The 16,127-nt window shown below is 41.3% G+C and overlaps 2 protein-coding genes across 13 annotated transcripts in view; both read left to right on the forward strand.

Moving 5' to 3' along the window:
* The window catches only part of LOC113066589 (neogenin-like), a 1,074,835-nt gene that overhangs the window by 107,045 nt on the left and 951,663 nt on the right, over positions 1-16,127 (forward strand). The gene's annotated exons all lie outside the window — the stretch shown is intronic.
* LOC113066591 (zinc finger protein 609-like) overlaps positions 1-16,127 on the forward strand; it is a 78,544-nt gene that overhangs the window by 40,114 nt on the left and 22,303 nt on the right. The window contains exon 1 of one of the 5 annotated variants that reach the window (XM_026238511.1): positions 12,374-12,552. The exons of the other annotated variants lie outside the window; for them this stretch is intronic. The gene's annotated coding sequence lies outside the window, so the exon portion shown is untranslated. Of the gene's footprint in view, positions 1-12,373; positions 12,553-16,127 lie in introns of those variants that run through there. 5 annotated transcript variants of the gene reach the window in all.

A 16,127-nucleotide genomic window follows, 5' to 3' on the forward strand; every position in this document is an offset into this window, starting at 1 on the left:
GTGGCATTCTGTTTTTCTCTATTTTATGCAAGTATGCAAATGCATATTATGCAGATTCGTTGTCCTCCTCACTCTTCACGCTACATTTCACCACTATTAACATTTACCATATTTTGAACATACCACAGTAGTACCATGCTATTCTTTGAAATGCTTTGGCGTGTAAAGACCATGGCATATGGATATCACTGCAGTACTGCTGAAGGACTGTTTTGTGCTGCTTCAGCTTTTCGGTTCTTAACACTTCTTTGAACTCTTCATTTGTGTCAGTGACCTGTTTTTGTTTTTTTTAGGTGTGCGTGTCATTTCTCCCAGGTCTTTGGTTAACCTGTGAGTTGCTCTGCATTTTGCAGCTGTGCAGTTGAAAGTGCTGTTCTAATGAAATGCGTATGCTTACTGATTTGTAAAAGGTGGAAAAAGTATGACTTCCAGTATGACTCTGTTGCACAAATCCGAAAGCTCTGGCAAATTTCACTGCTGTTCCTCTCTCTCTCTCTCTCTCTCTCTCTCATTCTTAATTGTCCTTGTATCCATAGGGCTCTGAAAGTGCAGTTGGGGGAGGAATGAAGGGATTTATGAGGTGTTAGCATGAAGGGGCGCTCTGCATACTGTGTGTTTGAGAATGACAAGCGTTCTATGAACTGTGTCGCTGTGAGAGCCGATGCACGCAGCAACTTCTCAACTGTGGAATGTGTTTTGAGTTCACGGTTTATCTCCCAAACCTGCGTGTCCATGTAGTTCCTTGGCTTACACCCTGAACTGTGAAACACAGTGATAGGCCTAGCCTTGTTTCTAAAGAAAAACACATCAGCTGTGAACAGTTGCAACAAAATGTGAAATGTGACAGAAGCCACTGCTTTGAAAAAGATGATTTGTTACAGTCCCAAGTGAGTAAGAGAAAAGCCGAATGTGTGATTGATTCAGAATTTGAGATTGAGAAATGAACTTCTATGAAAAGCCTCACCCTGAACCTCCCAAACTATTCAGAGTCCCGGATGATTGCCGTTAACCTTCCCTCGCTTTCCCCAACTCAGCCACTTCTCTGCATTCTGTATCCTCAACCTCTTCACTCCACCTACTAGACGGATTTTACAAGGAGTGCTTTGGTTCCTATTGGGGAACTGTTCTTGGGCTGTGTTCCTGCAGTCTTCCATTGACAGCAGCCTGGGACACAAAGCAAGCATGTGTTCTCTGCCAAGAGACCTGATGGCATTTCTGGGCCTCTGAGTCTCTCTGGATTAGTGCCCTGGAATCTGGCTTCCTGGAAGCAGCGAGCCAGACGCGCCCCACCAGCGGTACCTTGTCACATGCTCGGCCATCCATCTGTAGACCCTCTATCAGGCCTTTGTGAAGAGGACCCTGCACAGATATTCAGGTATCTGCTCCGTGTTTAATTCCAGAAGGTTATTCCAAATACCACAGTAAATGAACTCCCAGAAGAGTCACGGATCAGAGCTTTAAATCAAATGTCTGCTGGGCATTTGTAACTATGGTTACAAGAGACAAGATTGTGAGAGGAGTAGAGGTGAACAAAGAAACATTGGGTGTACTTTTCAGTTGTGCAGAACTAAACCAGAATAACCTGTAGAATGTGTTCCATATTTTTGCAGAGAACTAGAGTTTAGACATTCTTTAAGTAACTTGACTTGACACATTGTGCATCTTTTGGAACAGGCTCAAGTGCACTTGGCCCACTTTATTGCCCTTATAATGAAACAAAAACTAGGGCTGCACGTTCTCAAGTTTTTCATTAACCGTTAACCGAGGCCCTTAGCGGTTAATACTCGGTTAACCATAGTGTGCCATAGTAACCATAACCATAGTAATTTCCGGACATTGGCCGAAAAAAAAAGGAATGTCCTACAAAATTTAATCTCTCCGGTCAAATTGTCCTATTAAAACTGCCTAATAATGGCGCCCATTAACACAATCTGAATTTGAGAATAAGCCTAAAATGTATAAGGCAAAAGGTAACAAGCAGACTCCGCGGCCGCCTCGCTAAGGCTATGACTATGTTTGACACGTACAATATTTGAAAATCGATAATTATTTATTTATTTATTTAAATTACATATAAACATATTTTCCTATTATACTTTGCCTGGAAACGCTTCCAACAAGGCGTCGGTTCTATTTCTAGCATGCACGCGTCGAGCCGGGCCTGAGCCGCGCGTCTCACGCAGGCAGTCGGCAAGCTCTAACCTGTTAATATGGGAACCGAATTAAAAACAGACACGCCACGCAGCTGAGATGCTTTCGCCACGCATCCAGTGTGTCCTGACCGGCCTAATGATGCCCGGGTGTTGGCTGTTGAGATTACAACAACGAGGTTGTACTTGAAGTATATCTAAGCGCTGTATTGCAATACTTGCATTTTGCCCCGTCACTCGTATTAGCCCGCTTCATATTAGAAAAATGACTTCTTCTTGTGGACATTACAAATGTCTGGGAGCGCTCTGGCGGTCTCTGGTGGTGCAAAAATGTATTACAACTAAATTCAATGCACGCCATTGACGTAACTTAACCGAGCAAAATGTTTCACTCGGTTACACAATTTTTAACGGTTAATCGGTTAACCGGTTAACCATGGACACCCCTAACAAAAACACTAATGGGTTGTTACTGTATCCTTTAAAAGTTACAAATGCACGACCTCCGTTTTCTCCAGAATTCCACGGCTGCAGTGATGAGTTTCCGGCACTCGACCAGGGTTCGACACTCTGCAGAAGAGGGGAGGGTTTGACCCCACAAATCACCACAGATATGCTTCCACCTTTGGCAGGGAAAGAAAACATCCCCACATCTATACCACTGCATGTGTTCTGTAAAAACCAGCAGCACTGCCTCCCACATCATTTTTGACATTCTTACATTTCATTTGGCTCTGCTGGTTGGTTTGAGGAGGATTTGTCCTTATTAGATATCAAGAGAGCCCAGTGGTTAAAACCACAATCATTTCTCCTACAAGTCCTGGCAGAGCAAAGGTGCTGAGCCCCAAAAGATGAGCCACCTGTCATTATTTGTGTCTGAATTAACTTGTCTTATTTGCGAACCTGTAGGTCAACTCTATTTTTGATGCAGCCTCTCTGAACCCCAGCAACGTTTGCATTCGCAGAGTGTTTTCTGAAGTCATTGGCCAGCACATATTCCATGGTCTTTTTTTTCAATCTGGATTGATTGAAGTCTTCATTCTCTTGCACTCCCCCTCTCTCTGTCAGTCAGAAGTGATTGAAAGCAGCTCTCTCTCTCTCGATCTTGGAGTGCTTGCCTGTAGGCTTCCCTCCAGAGTACACTTAAGGACTTTTCCACTCCTGACAGGCATCAGTAATCAAGTCCTTGTCCTGATCCAGGAAGCATGTGTTGGTATTCAGGCCTTGCTGTCTCTCTCTGGCTGTCACTGAGATCGGATCAGCATGCTGATAATTCATATTCAAAACTGTCCTCATGCTGCACCCTTCTCTGAGGAACCGTCAGAATAAATCATGCTATTCATCAGAGTCCTGTAGATCTACCTGTCTCACATTGGTGAAAATGAAGATGTTTAGACACATATACAGCAGTTACATTCAGCTGCTCAAATTCTGTTCATTGTGCGGTCGGGAAAAAGCTTCAGTGCATGAATATTTTAGCAGCCCTCATTTGGAGTGACAGGCAAAAGCAGTAGCTTTCTTTTTTAATCACATGGATGAGAGAGATATTCAAACTTTTTACTTGACGTGCACTGACATCAGTGAAGTTAGGAAATGGATAATTAGCAAGAAAATGTCTGAGGGATGGAATAAGATGCTTTCCATTTCTTGCCCTAAAGCCTGTTGAGGGAGGAATGTTGGAAGTCCTAAAGTTTATATAATTCAGACGTCATTGGCTTTCTCTTGATTTGTATTTCAGATTAATCCACTGTGGGCACTTTTTTAGGTGCTATGGTTTCCTCTTTCTCTCCAGGTGAAAATATTTGTGTCTGGACTTAAATGGAGTAGTAGTAATGAGCTAGGTAGAGAATGAGCTAAAACCTTACAAAAGTGAAGGAACCAGCGAGGCCAGCAACAGCTGTATGTCAAGTGGAAAGATGTCCACACTATTTCCTTGACAAATAAAATAAATTATGAAAATAACATATTCAAAACACTTAGAAATAATATAAAATTACAATTGAGCTCTTGGTTACTTTATGTTTGCGTCAACTTAGCACAGCTAATAACTTGAACAGTGATGATGAAGGAAGAGCTTTTCTTTGCACAGTGCGTGACTGTTTGAAGTAACGACAAATACTGACCCCTTAGCTTGGGAAAGACCACATCAAAGTCCTCGAGTCTCTTCTGGAGGCAAGCCAGACTCCCACTCTCTCTCTCTCTCACTCGCACTCTCTCTCTCTCTGTCTCTTTCTCTCTCTCCCTGGCTGTAATATGTGGTTCACCTCTTCTCTGAGTGCAAGAAGGCACTCTGGGTTTTCATTTCCTTTTGTCTCTCTGCCCTGCAAATTGATCCCTTGGCTCTGGATGAAATGGTGCAGTTGCAGAGTTCTCAGATTAAACCCCTTTTTCTTCTTAAGGATCTGCCTCACCAGAGGAAATTGGGTTTTGTTCTGAGCCAAGAGAGCTGGTGCTTGCAGATTGCAGTATTTCATGGCCAAACTCTAGAATTACTTCTAGAGTTCACAGGTGACCCTTATGACCTTAACCAGAATTTCAGAGCTCACAGTCAAACAACAGAGGCTATGGAATGGTTATCCAATTAGGTTTTAGGCAAACAGAATATCCAAACTTGAGCTGGGAAATTCACAACCTCTTGACTTTAGTATGGCTCTTGTATTTAGGGCCTGGACGAGCCCAAAGTTTGGGATCCCTTCTTGGAATTTGAAATCCACTGCAATCACTTAATGTCAGATCAATTATCAAACATCTTGTGATTGTTAAGCTCAACAGTATTGGTGCCAGGGATTCAATGGATGCATCACCTTCTCATAATTCCATTGCCTGTTGAATCTAGGCTCAAGCATGTGGCCAGAATTTCCTCTTGGCTCCGCAGTGTTAGGCTATCTGTTGTTGTAACATCTCTCTTTCTCCTCCTACTCTACTCTCTTTCTCACCCCTCCCTTCCTCCTGCTGCTTTCCTCCCGTCCTCTCTCATTTAGTTTTATCTGGGCATTAGCGGATTAAGTGCTTGAACTAACGAGGTCATCAAGCTAAGGCTTCTTTCTGAGAAAGGCAGAGCGAGAGTGTGAAAGATTTTCTAGTTTCAGAGTCCATGTTGTGGATACGGTCTACCCAAGAGCATTTCGGGACGAAGAGCCCTTTGTTGAAGGATGCTCATGGATTGGTAAAATGACACACCAAGCATCATCTTTATTCAGCCATTGCATCACCTCCAGTGTCTCTCTTTGCCGGTTCTTACCTGTCATTCAGTGGGGAGAAAACGTCCTTGGACTTGATGGGCAGCTAGGATTTGCCTGATGGAGATTGCAAGCATTGAAGCTTGTCACAACTTTACAGGGGACCTGCGGCCCTTAATCTCCCTCCTCCTTATTTTCTCTCTTTGTTCCTCTAAACCAGGGGTCATCAACTATATTTGTCAAAGGGCCAGAATTTTTCTCTCCGGACACTGTAAGGGCCAGATACTCGTAATATAAAATAAAATTCGAATTGTATCCTAATATGTTATTATTTGATATACTAATTCTAATTCCAAATGTATGTTATTTTTTACATATTACCTGTACTGCAGCAATCCACCAGGGGGCGATAGCAATATTTTAGGCTTCATATTTGTGAGGCTGTCAAGCTGTCCATCACTGTCACATGCAGGTCAAAGTTTGTGGAGAACACTAGAAGAAAGACATTGTGATTATATTTATGAATGAAAAATGACACTCTCAAAGAGCCTTAAGCGAAAAGTTGATTCAGAGAACCGTTGTTTTAATGAAGAATGGACTGATAAGTACGTATTCATACTGTTAGAAATGCACCTGTGTGCCTCATTTGCTTTTTTTTCTCGTTAGATTTAAAAATAAATAAATATGAAACGGACCCGAATATTTGAATATTTGTTCAGTGCGTTGGTATTCGATTTGAAAATTTAACATTCAAATATTATTATTATTTTTTATTTTATTTTTTATTTATTTGCACACCCGGTCCCCCGCAAAACGGTTCTCATTCCCTCTTGAATAAGGCCGGCGACGCACTGGCTGCTTGAGCGTCTCAGCTGCGTGGCGTGTCCGTTTTTATTTCGGCTCCCATTTAACAGGTTGGAGCTCAGGCGCGCTCGAGCCACGCGGAAAACGCGTGCATGCTGGAAATAGAACCGACGCGTGTTCCAGCAGTGGCAGTGTTATTTGGCTAGAGCGCAGAACAGCGGAGTTTGTATGGAGCGAAGTGCATGTCTGAGCTTGTGTTTTGTTGCTTTGACATTGTGGAAAATAGAATAATAGAAACTATTTTTTTTGTGCATTTTTACCCATTATTATCAATCTAAATTAGTCTCGTTTTTAATTTGACTTAATTTCGTTTTTCTTTATTTAAATTTTGTTTTTTCTTTATTTAAATTTATTTTTTCTTTATTTAAATTTATTTTTCTTTATTTAAATGTAGTTTTTTTCTTTATTTAAATTTCGTTTTTCTTTATTTAAATTTAGTTTTTTCTTTTTAAATTTCGTTTTTTTCTTTATTTAAATTTCGTTTTTTCTTTATTTAAATTTCAGTTTTCTTTATTTAAATTTCGGTTTTCTTTATTTAAATTCCGTTTTTTTTTTTTATTTAAATTTTTTCTTTATTTATATCTACCCTTACTGTGCCAATTTGTTAGTCTGAAAAATATTAGACTACCTTAAAAGTATTGCTTAATTTAATAGACCTGTGTGTGCGTATATCACTAGTGCAGTGTCCGTTCTTGGAGCAAGCCCTGCCCGCGTGAGGTGCGCCGATTCCCGCTCGCGCTGTTCTGAGTGACTGTAGTTTACTAAAAAGTTCATTAATTCTGAATGTGTCGCGTCTCGCGGGTCCATCTATATTGCACCAAATGCGACACTGCACTCCCTTGTGAAGTCGATTGGCGGTTTTGAAATAATAAAAATGCAAATGGACAGACACAGATTCCTGCCTTTATTAGCGAGAAAAAAATTTTCAGCCCCTCTCTCAGAAGCTGCGAATAGTCGATGTTCATTACTACCGAAGCTTCGAAGCTCAAAAAATTGTTTTTGGACCAGCCCTAAACTTTTTCCTCTTATAAGGCTATTCCTGAATTCAGTATTATTCTGGGGGCCGGATGGAAATATCTGGCGGGCCGGATTTGGCCCTCGGCCGCCAGTTGACGTTGCATACTCTAAACCGTTTGCTCAGGGTTAGTCCTTGCTTGCTAAAAGTATTCAGACCTCACTCCTCTTAAAATTTGAATGCATGCAAAGCATTAGCCAGTGTCAGATTCTCAGTGTAGGTTCAGATGTTCATTTCGCTGAAGTGGCTTTGTCTGAAATGGGTAACTGGATGTTGTTTGTGTAAACTCTAATTTGACTTGTTAAAAATTGTTATAGATTGCTTAACGTATTGGTGTGTTTCTGTTCCATTCTCTCCGAAGTACCAGTCCAAAACCTGTGGCCATGTACAGTAAAGCCCTTTAGATAAGAAGAGCCTTAGAGATTATTGTCAGTAAAGGATCTTGTTGCAGCTGGCATCTGGACTGTGGTGATAGTCATTGGCTGATTATGGTTAGTGATGTTTTCCTGTGCGGATGAGTCTCTTTCTATTTATCATTACCCTTCAGTGCCTTGCTCTCCCTCTCTGGGAGGTTGCCCCTCCCTCCTTCTTTGCTAAACAGTAACAGGAAGCTTTTGAGAGGCTATGAATAGTTGCTTCTCTCTCCTCCTCTCTTTCTCTCTCTCTCACCCTCTCTAAATCCCTGCAGATAACTCACTGTAAGTGACAGGTCTGTTGCTGACTGAGGATGCAGTATCCTCCCTGTAGCCCACGGCACACCAGCAGTGTCGGCTGACTGCCAGCGCCCAGCAGCTAAACTGAAGAGCTTCTCCAAGAAGAGCTTCTCCAAGCCCTGCCAAGTCAAAAACACCCACCCACCCCTTCCCTCCTCCTGCTGTTGGGCGAACAAGCTGTGTCCTTGTACCACAGCTCTCAACATTCAAGAGTGGTGTCAGTTACTCATGGATCCTTCAGAGAGAGGGCCGTTTGAGTAAGTGGGAAAACAGAGGAAAAGAGAGGGAGGACAAGGTGGGAGGTGAAGTAAATCAAGAATGTGAGAGGAGAGAAAAGGAGCGAGGTTGTTTTTTGAAGTCTGTGGCATTCAAGCCGCTTTCAGAGGCAAGCTTGTGGTTGTTAAAGACAGGTTGAAGCGAGTTTGTGTGTGATGTAAGGTCTGGCAGCTGAGATGCGCAGTGGGGCGGAAATAGTATCACGGTCTAAGGGTCAACTCCGCCTTGCATGGAACGCTATTCCTCCCGTTTTGGCCTTTCTTAATCTACCTCTTTTTTCACTTGGCCTTCTAGCCTTAAGTTTACTTGGAGAACCAGTAATTTAACTTGTAACCATGATTCATTTTCATTCTTGACTCTTTAACCTCACAATAGACAAGTTCTAGCATAGCATGCATTTTAAATGTTACTCCCTTTTTAGTAGCTTGCTTTTTACTGATAACTTATCTGTAAAAGCTACCCCCAAATCTTTTTTTTCTTTTTTTTCTTGAGTGGTGTTATTTCTGGTCTCATTGAATTCTAACGTTTTTTTGTATTTCCTGATTCTACAATTATTTAGCTTTTACCTCACAACACGAGAAGAGAGCGCTTCATCATAGTCTGCTGTTGTCCCCGGTCCTCTATAAGCTCATTAGCCATGTTAGCCTACTGCGGCTGCAAATAAACAGAAACAGACTCGACTGAATAAGCAGGATATTTCTTTTTTTAGCATTAAAAATAAATAAAATAGAAACATGTATTTCTGTGTGATTATTTTTGAGTCCTGGTAAAGTCATTCATTATGATCGGTGTATCACTTATGCTATAGTAAAACATGAATGCTTTTGAATTTGAATATTAAACAAAGCATGCAAACAAACGGCTGCTTTTATCATGTTCTTTTGTGATTGCGCTAGTTCCAGTGACTTATTTCTTAGTTTTCTGATAACTTCTCTTTGTGAAATGATGGGGTTGCATGACGTTGTTCATGAGAGGCGTGTAAAGGGTGTGTTTTAGATTCAGGCTCTGACGGTGGAAACGCTTGTGTTATTCTGTCCTCGGTGCTACTGGCCCCAGGCTAATAGCCCCGCACTGGCCCGGCAGTGGGAATGCGGCTATTGTGCCAACCTTCAAGCCGTTCATCCAGGGTTGTTTGTTCAGTCAGATGCCTTAGGCTTTTGATGCGGTTCGCTGCTGTTAGCCATGTGCTGTCTCAGTTCTCCTGATTAGCAGATATCTGACAACAGCTGGAAAAGAGGCATGTGCACAGTCAAAATAAAAGCAGACCAGCATACATATGGTACTGTTTAGCAGAAATGGATTTTGAGTTTTTTTTTATTTTTAAGATTCTTAAAGGTAAATGTAATTCTCACTTTGTAAGCCATAATGACATTTTAGGCATTATAAAATATCATTTGTACAGCTTTTTACCCAGTTAGCTTAGCAAAGTGCTAACGTCATGTAGATTATTCCAAATCAGTCACATGAGAAGTTCCGTTTCAGAAGAAAGCTACCTCAGTAGGTAGAGATGAGGCTTAAGGATGTATACCTGCATTATATTAAGGTAGAGAATATCCCTCTAGTTATTCACACTGGCTTATTTAGGCTAGTTTTAAATTGTTTGCTACAGATCATAGATGAATAGGATTACAAATTACATTCAATCCAAAATCTCTTTGTGATTGTTGGCATGTGCTGGGTTGTTATCCAGCATTTAGACAAGTTTATCTCCTCTGGAATGTTCTAACGCTAACACCAGTTCCCTATTCACTTCACATTGCTAAATTCTAGTTTCTTCTCTGTGGTCCCTCAGGGCTCCTTATCTTCATCAGCTTTTTCTTGACCCACCCTGCCCTCGTTCCACTCCCTACTGCCAGTGCACCAGTGGCTGACCTTGAATGTGTTGTTATTGTAATGAGCTCTGCTAATGTGGACTGACCTGAGGTCAGGAGGGGGCGGGACTTGGTTAGTAGAGAAACCTTGGGGTGGTCCAGTAGTTTCGACAGAGCAGATGGAGCTTTGGAACCCGTTCAGTTTTGTGTCCAACAAAACTTTTCATCTTCAGCAGTTTAAATGCATAACTTTTGAAATTCTGGAAGTAAATGGGTTTCATTGTAACAAATGTGGAGTAGGGTTTGTAAGCAATTCGAACTTAGTGTTTTTTTTTTTCGCTGACTCCTTCCACTTATTCCTACTGCTTAAATGGTGCAAAACAAACTTTGAGAAGTCAAAGCTCGGTCTCAGTGGTGTATTGATGGAAACTGTCTGTGACCTCCTCACAGAAATATTACAGGGCTCAGCAAAGCTTCTGAAATCCACAGATGGAGAAACGAGACTGCGGGGTTTCAGTTTGCAATCTTGTCATCCCTTGGTTGAGGTTCACACCTGTGCATCTTTTAGCTTCCATTTCCCATCAGTAAATTCCTTCTGTTTATTTTGACGAGTTTATACCGTGAAATGCATTCCACCTTCATTTCTTGAAAGGAAGCTCTGGCCTCGCTAGCTGAAGCCGAGCGTATCACAAGCTAGTTTCATTAACGACTGAGACCGATTGGACAGAGTGGGTCGAAATGGACTGCTTAGATGGTCTCATGTGCATTTACTTAGAGTTGTTTGTTAGCCTTTGAATCGCATTCTGTTCCAGACAGCTTAGCATGCACTTCCTTATGGAATCAATAGATGTTAAGCCATCCGTTAAAGCTTGTGTGGTTATCAGGCAATCGGAGGTCTCTTGCTCTCTCTGGGCAGACTGATCTTCTACCATCTGGCTTAATGCAGGCTGTTTGCCCTGAATACTTGCATGCTTTTAGGACCAGTCTTTTTTTTATGCTCCTTTTTCCCACGCAGGAAACACTATCTTGATTGTTATGCTGTCTGTAGGGGAGATTTTCCTCTCGGCTCTTACTTACGTTGAGGTCAGATTACTCAGAGCAGGTTTTTCTTTTCTTTTTTCAAGCCACACAAATACATCTCCAACACTCCCCTTTCCCCCCTACGCTCTCTTCCACTCATTTTCTCCTCTCGGATTGTCTGTTTTCACGCATGGGCTGAAAAGTGAGAGCACCCCAGAGCCGAACTGGCGCTGATCCATCTTCGAGAAACTGGGGCGAAAGCAGAGAAAGCCAGTCTAAATGCTGTGGTGTATACACTACCAGTGAGTAAAAGCCTGGCTTAATGTGTGTTGCATTTCACATCGGTGTGATTTAATTATACATTCACAATCTCTCTTCACAATGATTTCACTGAAAATTGGAAGGCTGAGAAACCTAGTAGCAACCAAGTGAAGAAAGTACGAGTTGACACCAGGATTATTGGTTTTCATAGTGTTTTCTAGTTCTGGAGCAGACCATGACTCATTGTCTTAACTTAGTGCTGTGTTGACCATTGAGACATCTGTTGGTTGGTTGCATGAATCAACTGAAATGGTTGGTTTAAGAGTCATGTTTTTGTGGTGGTGGTGGTTCAAACGTGTAGACGCGGGTCTGCTTGGCTTTGATTGCTTGTTTAACAGCCCAGATGTTGTTGTAAAACATGACTTTCAACCCAGCAGCCTGGAGGGACCGTTTTAATGTGAACAGCCCTTATCTTTATTCAGTCCAGCAGTCCACTCTTTATCTGCACGTGTGTGGAAAAGAGTCAAGTGTTACTTTACAATAATATTTATTATTATTAAAATAGTAACATTAAAATGTCTTTAGAATATTAATATATAATCTATTTATTTTACTCTACTGATATCTAATATTTAATAATGAATTAATTATTGCTAATTATTTAAATATTAACATACATTTTTAAAATAATATTAATATCATTATGTTGCTTTTTAAATGTTTTTGAATATTGATATTGATAAATATTAGTTTTAAAATATTTATATTATGTATTTAATTTAGTTTTATGTAAATAGTAATTGTCTTTTTATAATAATATCATTAGTTTATCTATTTACTTTAATACAATATCTATAATTAAAACAAACAACAATAAAATAATATATTATTATTGAATCACATGTTAAATATAGCGTAGTATTATAGTAAAGGTTGAATGGCTTGTTTTTCTAATAGTATATATTAGTAAGTGCTAAAGTGTTCTGGTAGCAGTGATGTTAGTGTTTTTATTTTATTTCTCACCAGTCAGTCTCTGTATTTAGCTCTGAGCATCTGCTGACACACAGAAGACACACACGATTGGTTGCTAGCAGCAGCACACAGGTGTTGTTGAGGTTACCACTCCTTGCTTCCTTTCCAAGGCTCTCTCTTTCAGTTGCTCAACACATTCACACACACACATGCACACGCTTTCACATTCACAGCAATGCATGCTCACACACTCATCTCCTAACGCCGAGCCGGTTAGAAGCGTCTTTACAGGTAACTAGAAGCATTTTGCTTGCTTTCTTATCTGGCGTGTGAAAACGATGCATGTTTTGCTTTTTGTTTCCTGCTGATTGCATTTGACGTTGTGGTTTTATCAAGCGCTGTGAGAATGTTTTGTTCCTGTTTTTTTCTCAGCGCTCATAATTGCTTTGTTGCGCGTGTGGCATGAAGGTATCTCTCTGTTCTCCAGGAAGTAGAGACTCGCTCCTTCTGTTGTTGCTAGGATGTGCGTCTCTTCATCCTCTTAGCAACAGGTGATGGCTCACTGAGAGGCTGTTGCTAAGGGCCGTCGGATGAAGGGAAACTCCCTCCGATTATCCCACGGGGCTCGGCTTGGCCTTCCGCCCACTCAGTCAACCGCTGCATCTGATTGGCAACGAGCGCCGCCGGTTTAGAACCAATCCAATCATCCGCTTCGAGGGTGGTATAAAATGTCTCTCAGATGGTGTCATTGTTTGTGGTCTGAACCAGGAAACCGAGTGTTTTCGTCAGTTTTCCAGAATTGATACCCTGCCTCTGCTGCGCTCTGCTCGCTGGCCAGTGGAAGCAGATCAACCGTGCATAACGCCTGTCTGTCTGCTACGCTAACTGTGTGTTTGTGCCTGCTGTTGCTGAGGTGTGCTAACAAGGTTTCTGTGGTAAACATGGCTGAAGTGCCGCGCTCTGTTCACCTGTCAGTTTGTCTCGCTGTCAAACCCTCGGCGGCGGTTGTAGCTCCCGCACTCTCATAATGAGTCACCAGCCAGACTTCTGTCACGATAAAGAGAGCCAGCCTGGTGGAGAGGCTAGTGCTGCTCTTCAAACAACCAATCCACAGGGATGCTGTTACCAGGACAAATCTCTCCATTTCACATCTGCTTTTTGTGCTTTTTAATATCTGTACCTTCCAAGTAGGGATGGATCAGGAAGCACTAGTCTATTTGTGAGTTCAGCTGTTGTGTTGACTTGTTTTCAAGCTTTGATATGTTGAAAAAGGAGTGAATGGAGAGTTGTAGGCTGTCAGGTTCAGTGTTTCTAACGTATACTCAGCGGCCGTATGTGTAAGCTATTTACCATTTTTGCAACCCGTGACACATTTCCACAATTATTGAAATGTGAAAAGCGTCCATTTTGGCCAGGTAAAACCAAAATACATCAAATGTATTTAAATCGGCAATACATCTGACATGTAAATGTTTCTTGATGCTCAAATAGTGTTGAAAACTATATACATTTGAGGTTGGTGCAGCAAGGGTACAATATCAGAACTGCTTTTGTTTACTCGCCCTCATGCCGAATGACTTTTTAAACCCAAAACCTGACATTTTTGTAAAATGTTTCATGTTTTGCTTTTGTCCATTTAATAAAAGTCAATGGGGTCCAATGTTGTGTTTTGTCCCCATTGACATTCATTGAATGGAACGGTTCAAAATAATAGAAAATTCTTCAAAATATCATTATTCATTTTTCTATGCATAAAATATAAAGTGAGTGAATGCTGAAATAATTCTTTTTTGGTAATGAATTAACCCTTTAAATACCTAGATTTGCATATTTCTAGAGCCACGCCCTTCAAAGAAACCACAGCTTTGTAAAACACAGTATGGAAATGCTTTGATTCATAATGTTAACTGTGTTCTCGGTTTCTTAATGTTAAAGTTTCCCTTTTATGCCATTTTGAAGCTTCCAAATATTGTTTTGGAAGTCTCCTACAACAGGTTTACATGCATGCAAGCAATGCTTTTGGTTTCTTAAAATATGCATTTAATTTCACTTAATTTTCAAATGATTCTCAAACGATTCATTCAAAACAGTTCTCAGATTCTGTCTCTCTAAACCCCTCCTTTCCGTGAGCCTGCTCTGCTCTGATTGGTCAGTTGGCCCGGTCTTCTGTGATTGGTCAACTGCGAACAGCATGTGTCGGAAATGATACGCTCATTACCATAGTTCTGTATTTTTAATTTTGAACATCAATTATTAATCCCACTTACAGATTGTGATACAGTGGAGTCGACTGGTCCAAATAAACTGCACTGATCCATCTTACAAGAGCAAGTGTTTTGTGAGCAGTCGTCAGTAAAATGATGTGTTTTAGGGTGGGTCGAGTTGTTCGGAGAACATTGGACCAAGTGAATTTTGTCACTATAAGCAAGGCAGGCAGATGATTTGAATGAGACATATGTCTGTTCTGAATCTGAGTGTGGTTTCTGAAGGAGGGGGAGGTTACAGAGAAACTGGATTGCACTGTTGATGCGGTGGCTGTCGTTTGTTGTTTTTCCCCTCTTTGCTCTTTCACACTTTTTTTTTTCTCCCCCCGTTGTTCAAGGCATTTGTCTTGCTTCCGTTGTTTGAAGATGCTGTTTTGATTCACAAAGGGTTCCTTTGCTCTCGATTTAGCTCTCCTTCATGGTTTCTCTTGTGTTTGTGCATATCAAACATGATACAGTAGACATTAGAGGGCTAAACAGTAACACTTTTTGGAATCTGAAGAATGGATGATCGTACAGTTAAGCTACACTCGTTGATTAGTGTTAGGCTCATTCATATTGACAATTAAACTCACTTCATGGTGCTCTTCTTGAGTGCTTGTGCGTGACAAAGTGCTTTCTGTCCCGTTGCCCCCAGAGGTCGAGCCAATGCTTGACATCTCTGTACGTACCAATTTAGTGCCTCTAATGTGGTCAGCAGAGCAGGTTCCAGAGGCTACTCCAACTCAAATTACAGACAGTTTTTGGTTTCCATGAATCAGATTTTTACTCACCCCTGCTCTCTAATTATAGGCCAGTGCAGTTAGAGCCCCATTTGTTTTATGACCTTGGAGATATTAACAGATTCAGCCTATGTAAGCCTGCTTGGACACTGGAACAGAGGAGTTATTGTGGCAAAAAGTCCTTTCCAGTTGGGAAAACAGCTTGGTGAACTGAATAAACAGTAGAGACATTTCCTGCAAAGTGTCTAATTACGCCGATTATTTGGCTTTTTAATCCACTTAGACTTCGACCAACCTTGTCTGAGTGTCCAAAGCCTCCTGAATCTGACACCTCCTCATTGTGCGTTTAAAGAAAGCCGGTCTCGGAGAATCAAGATCGCATGAGTGCCGTGTTTTGGCTGGCAGTGTGAAAGTGTTTCGGTTTAAGCGCTGCTCTCTTTCTGCATTTGATTTCCAACCATTGATTGGTTTGCAGACTTTGTTTTCTCATGCGGTGGATTGCAGGTTTTTTCTCGCTCCCTCCTGTGCAACTATTCTTTCATTCAGGATGTGAGACTGACAAGAGGATGTTTAAAGTCTCCTAACACCTCTTTCTTTCTCAACTGACTTGGGTTTTTTCCTCTTGCGCGCTCCAGATCTGAGCTCGGCGGGTTTGGTGTTTACACAGCTCGGATTAGTGCCGCTAACCTGAAAGGCCTCTTAGAGTGAAGTACATCTAAACATGACGTGACGTTTGTTAAACTGTGTCGACGTACTGAAAGGCATTGATTGATGATTTGTTTAAAGCATCATGGTGTTCCCTTGCTTTTAGTCTATTTAAAGTTGAAGTGAAATATGCTTTGAATTATTTTGCTTTTGTGGCATTCCTGGACTTCAAGCT

Source organism: Carassius auratus, chromosome 50 (genome assembly GCF_003368295.1).
Source record: "Carassius auratus strain Wakin chromosome 50, ASM336829v1, whole genome shotgun sequence".
Taxonomy (NCBI): Eukaryota; Metazoa; Chordata; class Actinopteri; order Cypriniformes; family Cyprinidae; genus Carassius; species Carassius auratus.